The following is a 9,655-nucleotide window of genomic DNA, read 5'->3' as shown; positions in this document are numbered from 1 at the left end:
GCAACACATGCACATGCTTAACAAAATACAAACAGCTCTTAGGCTTACACATGTCAATATGCTCAATGATACCATATGCAATATCATAATCATAATACTCATCAACCATCCGCCACCCTCTTTGGCATGGTAGTGTTGTATATATGAGAGTATTTCAAAAGGTTTTAACTCTTGAAATTAAATTTCTTCAACAGCTAGAATATTTATTAAGGCCTAACAGCTATCAGTTTTATCTTTAAACTCTAATAACTCCTATATTTATATTCCTCCAATAGCTACTAGTTACAAAGGCCTTTATTATTCTCTCATTTAATAAAAAAACTAGCTGTTGGAAGATCTAATATTTGCCTATAAATACCTTATTGTATTCCCTATTCTGGAGAGAAAAAACTAAGCTTCTTCTCCTTGTTATTTCTACCTTTTCCTTGCTGGGTTTAATATTTTTTGCTGTTTCTCTATCCCTCCCCAAGAGGATGAACTCGTTGAATCCTGGGAGATACCCTACCATAGGAAAATATCCTTAAGGACAGTGTCACGCCTCGGGTGTTTTAATTCTGTTTAGGTCTCCGTTCTATTCATTTTCCCTACAATCGTAAGGATATTATCAATGGACGGTGACTCAACTTCTTCTGTTGCTGCTGCTCCTAAGTACGCCAATACTGTTGATACAACCATTGTTCCTGCTGCTTCCAACGCTTTTGCTACTGTTACAGTCCAACCAGTTGTTGTCCCTACAATTCCTTATGCCAAGCCTTTTCCTAACATCTCTAAAATTGAAGTTTTTGGTGGTGAGAATTTTAAGAGATGGCAAGAAAGAATGTTTATAGTACTTGACATGCATGGAGTTGCATGGGTTTTGTCCGAACCCAAAACTAACGCAAATGCTAAAGCGTGGATGTATGGAAATAAGGTTTGCCGTCACTCTATACTTAGTACTCTTTCTAGTGAATTGTTTAATGTATATTGTGGCTATAAGGAAGCGAAAGAGATATAGGCCAATATGGTCACAAAATATGTAATACCCCGAGAGCCCAGAGAAGTTAGAATATATCGAGGATAGTGTAAGAAAGGAAACAACACCAGTTGGATACCTTTTGGGCTGAATGTTGGCAAAGAACTCACAAGTTAAGCGTGCTTGACCTGGGGCAATCCAGGGATGGGTGACCCCCCTGGGAAGTTCGTGTAGGCCCATCAGGGTAAGTTGTTCCAGTCCTTCCTATCGCTCGAACGGGATGTTACAAATGGTATCAGAGCCGACCCTTGGCGAAAGCGGTCCGATGAGGGCGGGGAGTGGCGCCGGGGCTCGAGGGCCTGTACAAGGAGCGGCTTCTGGCAGGCTTCTAGGATAGCAGCCCCCAAGGGGAGAAGATCTGGGACTAGTTGTAAGGTCGCATGACGAGGACGTCATGTGCTTAAGGGGGGGAGAATGTAATACCCCGAGAGCCCAGAGAAGTTAGAATATATCGAGGATAGTGTAAGAAAGGAAACAACACCAGCTGGATACCTTTTGGGCTGAATGTTGGCAAAGAACTCACAAGTTAAGCGTGCTTGACCTGGGGCAATCCACGGATGGGTGACCCCCCTGGGAAGTTCGTGTAGGCCCATCAGGGTAAGTTGTTTCAGTCCTTCCTATCGCTCGAACGGGATGTTACACTTGGCTACCTTTAGCATCGAATAATCCCAAAATTTCCTAATTTTTCTTCCATTTTCTAATTTTTTTTCTTTCTTCCTTCGTTGCTCGCGGCCCATGCTCCTTCCTCTTATTTCTTCTTCATCTTCTGCTCACAAAATAGCTAAAATTAGCCTTAAAAATGAAGCAAAATAGAGGCTTCTCAGGTAAGAAAAATAGACGGCTGAGAGCGCGCCTTGCTGCCCCGGATGGTTGCCACTGCCCCAGCCAAAACGACGCCTTTTCGGCACCTAGAGGCTAATTAAAATCAGCCAAATTCCTCGCACCCACATCCCTGTTGCCTGAATCGTACCCGCGACCTCCACTATCCCATGCATGCACACAACTAGCTGGGCTGGCTGCTTCCTCATTAATTAAGCACCTCCCCATTAATTATAAAGGAATCCCACGACCCATTTCCTAAAATTTCACCAGCGCCCCAACACTTTTGAAAACCTCACTTGCACCCCATGTTTAATTACACTAATACCTCGAAACATAAGAGAATCCCACTTACCCTCAAATTTCTAAAAATCCACTAAATTAATTCATTTTACTATTTCCATAAATACTCTGAAATAAAATAATTAATTACCTTAATTACCCATTTCCTCAAAATAACATAAATAAACATTTTCTCTTAATTCCTCAAATATTTCATAATGACTTCAAATACCAAAATTAATAATCATTATTTATCTCCCAAATTTCGAGATGTTACAAAAATATTTTGTATGAAAGTAAAAAAAATGTGATAGCCAAGCTCTAACCTCTTTGTGGGGGCGAAAACGTGCTTTCGATATATTCATAATATTAACAAACGGTGATAAAAAGTTTTTGAAATTGAAAAGATTGCATGAAAATGTTTTATTTTTTTTATATTTCAGATATGAAAAAGTTTCACAAATATCAATATGGTGCATCGAAGACATTTTCGTACTTCATAGAAATTAAAACATTCTATAAGAAGGTAAAAAATTGTCATAACCAAGCTTTAACCCCTTTGTGGACGTTCTTAATATTAAAAACAGCTATAAAATGTTCTAAGATTGAAAAAATTGCCTCACAATGTTTTATTCTTTTGATATTTTTTTGCATTTCAAAAACGGAAATGTTTCAGAAATATGAATATGGTGCCTCAAATTCATTTTAGTGCTTCGTACAAAGTAATATATTATGTAGGAAGGTAAAAAAATTTGATAGCCAAGCTCTAACCCATTCGTGGACGGAAATGTGTTTTTGATATCTTCCAAATATTACAAAAATGCTCTAAAATGTTTCTAAAATTGAAAATTACCTGAAAATGTTTTCTTTGACATTTTCTAACATTTTAGAAATATAAATATGGTGCATTTGAGACATTTTCGTTATTTGTAGAAATTAAAATATTTTGTAGGGAGATAAAAAATTGTCATAGCCAAACTCTAACCCCTTCGTGGATGGAAACTTGTTTTTGATATATTACTAATATAACAAAATGGTTCTAAAATGTTTATGAAATTTAAAAATTGTCTAAAAATATTTTTTTGATGTTTCAGAAGCAAAAATGTTTCAAAAATATCAATATGATGCATCAGAGACATTTCTATGGTTAATAGAAATTAAAATATTCTGTAGAAAGATAAAAAATTCTGATAGCCAAACTATAACCGCTTCATGGACATAAATATGTTTTCAATATATTCCTAATATTACAAAATGACTTTAAAATGTACTTGAAGTTGAAAAAACTGCCTAAATGTGTTTTTTAATATAATATTTGACGTTTCAAGAATGGAAATGTTTCAAAAATATTAATATGGCACCTTAAAGACATTTTCGTGCTTCGTAGAAAATAAAATATTATGTAGCGAGATTAAAATTTGTGATCACCAAGCTCTAACCCCTTCATGGACGCAAACGTGTTTTCAATCTATTCCTAATATTACAAAATGACTCTAAAATGTTTTTGCGATTAAAAAATTGGCAAAAAATATTTTTTCCACATTTTTGGATGTTTAGAAATGGAAAAGTTTCAGAAATATCAATATAGCGCATCATAGACATTTCCATGCTTTGTAGAAATTAAAATAGTCTTTAGGAAGGTAAAAAAATGTGATAGCCAAGCTCTAACCCCTTCGTGGAAGGAAACGTGTCTTCGATATATTCATAATATTACAAAATGGCCTTAAAATATTTCAGAGATTAAAAAACTGTCTGAAAATATTTTTTTTTGACATTTTTTTACTTTTCAGAAATAGAAACGTTTCAAAAATATCAATATGCTACCCTAGAAACATTTTAATGTTTCGTAGAAATTAAAATATTTTGGAGGAAGGTAAAAAATTGTTATAGCAAAGCTGTAAACCCTTCGTGGACGGAAACATATTTTCAATACATTGCTAATATTACAAAACGACTCTAAAATGTTTTTGAAATTGAAAAACTGGCTCCAATGTTTTTTTTTATGTTTCAAAAACATAAATGTTTTAGAAATATCAATGTGGTGCCTCAGAGACATATTCGTGCTTCGTAAAAATTAAAATATTACGTGGGCAGATAATAAATTGTGTTAACCAAGCTATAACCCCCTTGTGGATGAAAACTTGCTTTTGATATATTCTTAATATTACAAAATAGATCTAAAGTATTTTTTATATTGAAAAATAGGCTGAAAATATTTTTTGATATTTTTGGAACGAAAACGATGTAGAAAGATCAATGTGATGTCTCGGAGACATTTCATGGTTTGTAGAGATTAAAATATTCTATAGGATGGTGAAAAATTGTGATAACCAAGCTCTAACCTCTTCATAGGCGGAAACATGTTTTTAATATATTTATAATATTACAAAACGACTTTAAAATATTTTTGAAATTGAAAATTTGCCTAAAATATATATTTACTTTTTTTTGAGGTTTTAGAAGTGAAAACGTTTAAAAAATATCAATGTGTCACCTCAGAGACATTTACGTGCTTTGTAGAAATTAAAATATTATGTAGAAAGGTAAAAAAATTTATAGCCAAGCTCTAACCCCTTCATGGATGAAAATGTACTTTCTATATATTCATAATATTACAAAACGCCTCAAAAATATTTTTGAAATTGAAAAAATTGCCCTAAAAAAGTTGTTTTTGTTATTTTTTATGTTTCAAAAATAGAATATGGCAGCTCATAGACATTTTCGTGCTTCGTAGAAATTAAAATATTCTTTAAAAAGTAAATAATTGTGATAGCCAAGCTCTAAAACCTTCGTGAACGGAAATATATTTTTGATATATTTCTAATATTACAAAACGGCTCAAAAATATTTCTGGAATTGAAAAAATTGGCTGAAAATGTTTTTCTATATTTTTTGACATTTCAGAAACATAAATGTTTCAAAAATATCAATATGTCACCTCGGAGACATTTCTTTACTTTGTAGAAATTAAAATATTTTGAGACATGTACAAAATTGTGATAACTAAGCTCTAACCCCTTCATAGACGGAAACATGTTTTCGATATATTCATAATATTACAAAATGGCTCTAAAATGTTTTTAAAATTGAAAAACTGACTGAAAATATTTTTTAATATTTTTTGACGTTTTAGAAATATCAATATGACGCTTGAAAGACATTTTTGTACTTCGTAGAAATTAAAATTCTCGATAGGACTGTAAAAAATTGTGATAGCCAAGTTCTAACCTCTTCATACACGTAAACATGTTTTCAATATATTTCTAGTTTTAAAAAATGGCTCTAAAATATTTTTGAAATTGAAAAAACTACGTCAATTTTTTTTTTTTTTTGATGTTTTAGAAATAGAAATGTCTTAGAAATATCGATGTGGCACTTCGAAGGCATTTCTGTGCTTTGTAGAAATTAAATATTCTACAAAACGGTAAAAAAATGTGATAGCCAAGCCATGAACCCTCCGTGGATGGAAACCTTTTTTCGATATATTCCTAATATTACAAAACAACTCTAAAATATTTTTGAATTTAAAAAAATTGGATGAAAATATTTTTTTTTTGATAATTTGTTTTGTTTCAAAAAAGAAAAAGTTTCAGAAATATCAATGTCGCCTCGAAGTTATTTTTGTGCTTTGTAAAAATTAAAATATTCTGTAAGAAGATAAAGTATTGTAATAGCCAAGCTTTAAGCCCTTCGTGGGCAGAAATGAGTTTTCGATATATTCCTAATATTATAAAACTACCATAAAAATGCTTTTGAAATTGAAAAAGATACCTGAATTTTTTTTTTGGTGACATTTTTTACGTTTCGAAAATGAAATCGTTTCAAAAATATCAATATGGCGTCTTGGAGATATTTTCATATTTCGTATAAATTAAAATATTCTTTAGAAAAGTAAAAAATTGTGATAGGCAAGTTCTAATCCTTTGTGGACAGAAAAAAAATATTTTTGATAAATTTCTAATATTACAAAATGACTTTATAATATTTCAAAATTGTGAAAACTACCAAAAATTATTATTTTTTTATATATTTTTTGACATTTTATTAATGGAAACGTTTCAAAAACATTAATATGACCTTTCAGAGGCATTTCCGTGCTTCGTAAAAATTAAAATATTATGTGGAAAGGTAAAAAAATATGATAGCTGACCTCTAATCCATTTGTGGATGGAAATGTATTTTCGATATATTCTTAATATTATAAAATGGATCTAAAATATTTCTAAAATTGAAAATTTTGCAATAATTTTTTTTTTACATTTTAGAAATGGAAATGTTTTAGAAATATTAATATGGCACCTTGAAGGCATATCTGTATTTCATAGAAATTAAAATATTCTATTGGAAGATAAAAATTTTTGATAGCCAGGCTTCAATCCCTTTGTTGATGAAACGTTTTTTGATAAAGTTCTAATATTACAAAATGGCTTTAAAATATTTTTGAAATTGAATTTTTTTGTCTAAAAGTGTTTTTTTATATATAATATTACAAAATGGCTTGAAAATATTTCTTGAAATTGAAAATTTTGTCTAAAAGTGTTTTTTTGATATACATATTTGATGTTTGAGAATTGAAAACGTTTTAAAAATATTAATGTGCCATCTCAGAGACATTTTTGTATTTCCTAGAAATTAAAATATTCTTAGGAGGGTAAAAAATTGAGATAGCCAAGGTTTAACACGTTCGTGGATGGAAACGTGTTTTCAATATATTCTTAATATTATTAAACGATAATGAAATGTTTGTAAATTGAAAAAACTGCTTGAAAATAGTTTTTTTGACATTTTTTGATCTTTTAGAAATGGAAACGTTTCAGAAATATCAACATGACGCCTCAGAGACATTTTTGAGAAAAAAAATTGTGATAGCCAAGCTTTAATCTCTTCGTGGATGGAAACGTATTTTCGATATATTCCTAATATTATAAAACGACTATAAAATGCTTCTAAAATTGAAAAAACTGATGAAAATATTTTTTTGACATTTTTTGATGTTTTAGAAATGTTTAAGAAATATCACTATAGTGTCTCAGAGACATTTTTGTGATTCGTAGAAATTAATAAATCGTGATAGCTAAGTTTTAACCCATTGGTGAATGGAAATGTGTTTTCAATATATTCCTAGTATTATATAACAACTCTGAAATATTTATAAATTGAAAAAAAAAATTGCAAAATTGACATTTCAAAAACAGAAAAATTTCAAAAATATCAACATGTTGCCTCGGTGACATTTCCATGCTTCGTAGAATTTAAAATATTCTGTAGGATAGGAAAAAATTGCAATAGCCAAGCTCTAACCTTTTCACGGACAGATATATTCTTAATATTACAAAATGACCCTAAAATATTTCTAATTTGAAAACTACTTGAAAATGTTTTTTTTTTTTGAAATTTTTTGAAGTTTCAGAAATGAAAACTTTTCTAAAATATCAATACGGTGCCTCGAAGACATTTTCGTGCTTTATATAAATTAAAATATTCTACAGGACAATAAAAAATTGTGATAGCCAAACTCTAACGACTTTATAGACATAAACACATTTTCAATATATTTATAATATTATAAAATAGATCTAAAATGTTTTTGTAGTTGAAAAAACTATCTTAATTTTTTTATATTTTTTTTGATGTTTTATAAATGAAAATGTTTCAGAAATATCAATGTGGCGCTCAGAGACATTTTTGTGCTTCATAGAAATTAAAATATTATGTAGAATGATAAAAAATTATGATTGCCTAGCCCTATCCCCTTCGTGGACGGAAACTTGTTTTCGATATATTCCTATCATTACAAAATGGCTGTGAAATATTTCTAAAATTGAAAAAACTAGCTGAAAATATTATTTTTTTTAATAAATTTTGATGTTTCAGAAGCAGAAAAGTTTTAGAAATATCAATATGTCGCCTCAAAGTCATTTTTGTGCCTTGTAGAAATTAAAATATTCTGTAAGAAGGTAAAAAGTTGTGATAGCCAAACTCTAACCGCTTCGTGGATGGAAATGTGCTTTTGATATATTTTTAATATTACAAAACAACTCTAAAATGTTTTTGAAATTGAAAAAGATACTTAAAATATTTTTTTTTGTTGACTTTTCAGAAAGGAAATCGTTTCAGAAATATCAATATTAGGGGTGTTCAAAAAAACTGGTGCACCACGAAAATCGGCCAGACCAAATTGATTGATTTTTTATTTTTGCGGTCGAAAACGGTTTGGACGCTCTACAAATCGCGTGGTTTACTATTTGTACAGTTGGTGGTTCGGTTTTAGAGCGAACCGCCCAAGAAAATATAAAAAATATTTATAAAAAAATTATTATTGCTAAATAGGTTATTCTCTACTTACAATGTTGAAATGTTGTATGTTGAATTACACTGTTTTGTCTTTATTTTCTATTCCTATTTATTTACCTTTAATTGTCTTTATTTACCAATATTTGTGTCTTTATTTATCATTTTTAAGTGGCATTTTAAGTAATTTTAAGGTTCACTTGTACCAGATTTTTAAATCGCAGTAAACCACACCAAATCAAACCACACCAGACCGTGGTCTGGTTTGGTCAAAAAACTGCACTAGTGGTTTGGCGTGCTAAAAAAGGTTCAGAACAACCAAACCGCACCCCGCACACCCCTAACCAATATGGCGCCTTAAAGACATTTTCGTGCTTCATAGAAATTAAAATATTTGTAGGAAGATAAAAAGTTGTAATAGGCAAGCTCTAACCCTTTGTGGACGTAAATGTGTTTTCAATAAATTCATAATATTATAAAACAACTTTATAATGTTTCAAATATTAAAAAAACTGTTTAAAATTATTTTTTTGACATTTTTTTATGTTTCAGAAACGAAAACGTTTCAGAAACATTAATATGACACATCAGATTCATTTTCTTATTTTATATAAATAAAAATATTATGTAGGGAGGAAAAAAATTGTAATAGCAAGCTTTAACCCATTTGTGTACGAAACGTATTTTCAATATATTTCTAATATTACAATATGGCTCTAAAATATTTATGAAATTGAAAAATTTGGTTAAAAATGTTTTTTTCTTACATTTCAGAAACAAAAACATTTTAGAAATATTAATATGTCGCCTCGAAGACATTTTTGTTCTATGTAGAAATTAAAATATTATGTTGGAAGGTAAAAATTTGTGATAGGCAAGCTCTAACTCCTTCAAATGCGTTTTCGATAAATTTCTAATATTACAAAATGGCTTTAAAATGTTTTTGAAATTTAAAAAATCTGCTCAAAAATGTTTTTTTTTTTCATATTGTTGACATTTTAGAAATGAAAACATTTTAGAAATATCAATATGGCGTCTTGGAGACATTTTTGTATTTTGTATAAATTAAAATATTCTTAGGAGGGTAAAAAAATTGTGATAACCTAGCTTTAACCTGTTTGTGAATGGAAACGTGTTTTTGATATATTTTTAATATTATAAAATAGTTCTAAATTTTTTCTAAAATTTTAAAAAACTGCTTGAAAATATTTTTTTTAAATTTTTTGATGTTTTACAAATAAAAGCATTTCA

The sequence above is a fragment of the Diospyros lotus genome, chromosome 14 (assembly GCF_014633365.1).
Source record: "Diospyros lotus cultivar Yz01 chromosome 14, ASM1463336v1, whole genome shotgun sequence".
Classification (NCBI taxonomy): Eukaryota; Viridiplantae; Streptophyta; class Magnoliopsida; order Ericales; family Ebenaceae; genus Diospyros; species Diospyros lotus.
Note: the sequence above shows the minus strand (reverse complement) of the source record.